We start from the raw sequence: 2,663 nt of genomic DNA, 5'->3' as shown, positions 1-2,663 counted from the left end.
TGATAGTTCCTCCTCCGGCCTCCCCAGCCCCTCACCCTTCCGCTCTCAGAGGCATCACACACTGCTGCCCTGGCCTGCAGGAAAACAAAAAAAGACACCCACATGCAACCTGAAAAAGCTCTGGAGCAGCTCACAGAGGTCAGCTCGTGACAACTACACTGAGGAGACTTAATTAATGCACGAAACAGCTTCTCCTGGCAGCCACCCAGCCAGCCCACTCCACAGCTCTCTTAAGAAATCCTTGACCACCCATTTGGAGGAAGCTCCTCTCCAGCAGACACTGTCCTCCCCTTTCCTGCAGAGCTCCGGGCCTGCTGGTTCCTGGTCCTCTTTACGAGCAACGCCGCAAAAACAGGTGACTTGAAGAGAAATGAGAGGGGAAAGGAAAAAACCAAACCCACAAACCCACACACACACAAATTTCTTCAAACCCCAGTAGGCAGGAGCCTGGAGAGCAGCTTCTCGGTGCACTTCCAGAGATGCAAACACTGTAAAAATGCCAGGGATTCTTTCATCAGCCAGGCTGCCGCAGCCAGACCATTTTCCATCTGCTCCCCACAGCACCCTCGGCTCTGTACAGCTAATAATGTGCTCTCTGACAGGTCGTTACTGAGATTTTTAACCCCAGGAGCTGAGAGGTAGCATGCAAGCTGGAAATGAAAAGCACTGACCTCTCATTTCAGCGGCAGAGAAAGTGCCGAATCAGGAGATCATTTCGTGTACCAGTCGCTCACAGCTTCCCAAAGCCACCCTGAGTGTTCCTACAGCCACCGCCTCTTCCTCTTCCTCCCAACCCTGAGCCGGGGCATCCCACCTGACCCTGCCTCTCCAGAACCTCTCTCCGAACCACTGATAGGGCCACCGATAGGCAGCCACCACCTGCTCTCCGCACAGCGCGCACTGCCACAGCCAGCTCCCTTTGTACCACGGGTCCACAGCGATTCCTTTCACCAGGTGGGCAAAGGCTTTCAGGCAGCAGCAGCACCTTCCTGGCCCAAAGCTGAGCCCCAGCATCCAGCCATGACCCTGCCGGACCAGGCTCGGAGGCACTGCTGAGCAGGACCATCACACGTGAGCTCCTGGGAGAGGAGGAGGCTCAGCCTGCAACTCCAAGAGCTGCCCACCCAAGGCTGGAGCATGGAGAGGGCCACGGCCAGCTCAGGCCAAGGAGGGACAAGGAGCTGGCTGTGCAGGCAGGGAGGATGACACAGTCTGCAGGGTTGCACTGTGACAGGGTCAGCATCACCCGCTCCACGCAAGACCTCCGCACCACCAGCTTGGCCCGCTCTGCTCGCAGCGGAGAGCTCACCTGGCTGGTTTCAGTGCACAGATACACATGTGCACTGACATCAGTATTATTTATATCTAAAATAAGGAGAGCAGATGAGCAGGACTTTGGTGTGCAACCATGCACACAGCAGCAGTGTTCACCAATTCCGATCACAACAAAAGGAAGGAGCCCAGAAGTTCACTGGGCCGCCAGTGATTGGAGGGCCAGGAACAATACACGGGTTAGAAAACAAGAGGAGAAAAACCAGTCCCCCTGTGGAGGAGGCGTCAAGGGAGCCCAAGCGCTGCTGATGAGGAGGGAAGGGAACTGCAAACAGGACAGACAAGAACATGCTGGATTTGCAGAAGGGAGAAAAGGCACGTGGTGTCGAGAGCAGGGCAGGGAGCTCAAGACACGCCACAGCGGGGAGCGGGAGCAGGCAGAGGATGGGCTCCTTCCAGCCAGGGGTGAAGGCTGGGACCCTGGTACATGATCTGGGGAGGATTCTCTGAGTGTCATCCACTGCCCGTGGCTCTACAGTGTTTCCCACGGCTCCAACACCCTCAAACTCCCATCCTGACTCCCTGTTTCTCTTCTCTAAAGAGCCACTCACACAGGCTTGGCCTCTGCAGCCAGAGGAGCATTTCAGGTCCCTCTCCCAGGTGAGACCCCCAGGCCACACTGTCGCTATTTTGGCCAGCCAGGAACCCCTGGCCACTGCAGCCCACAGTCTGGAGAAGCGGGTCCCTTTCCCACCACCTGGTGTGCGTGTGCTGGAGAAGCGCCAGGAGCTCTCTAGATCCTTCCAGCTCTCCTGCCGGGGGTAGTAACCCTGCCACAAATCACAGCGTCTCAGCAAACAGACCGAGGAGATTGATTCAGCTATAAACGTGTCCTTCCCCTTACCTCCTGCCACGGCGGGATTGATCCCCGCCCAACATGAAAAGCATGTGCTCACTTGTTGGCCTGGAGACCTGCCAACAAAGCGTTTTAAGAGCAGTCCTGGAGCACGGATCCTACAAGGAGACAGCTTTCTGCTTGGGAATGCTGCACACACACGGCACCAGACATGAATAATTCAGCTCCATTAGATGCCGAGAGCTCTACAATCCGCATCCTACAGGCTGGGACGGAGCCAAGAGACAAACCTGAAAGTTCACTTTCGGAGCTGCAAACACACCTAGAGCCAGCGAGTCAAACCCAACACCTCGCCTTCAAAAGGGAGCGAGGAAGCTGCGCGAGCCCCCGGCTCTTTGTGCTGAAACATGTGCAGGATGCTCGGCAGCCCAGCCCGCACCGCTCCAGCTTTCTCCACCAGTTACCAGAGGCCAAGAAACCAAAGTGTGGAAGGATTGAACACCTAAGGGCAATGATATGCAGGAGAAAGCTCTTC

The sequence above is a fragment of the Buceros rhinoceros genome, unplaced genomic scaffold, assembly GCF_000710305.1.
Source record: "Buceros rhinoceros silvestris isolate BGI_N320 unplaced genomic scaffold, ASM71030v1 scaffold35367, whole genome shotgun sequence".
Taxonomy (NCBI): Eukaryota; Metazoa; Chordata; class Aves; order Bucerotiformes; family Bucerotidae; genus Buceros; species Buceros rhinoceros.
This window is presented reverse-complemented; position numbering follows the sequence as displayed.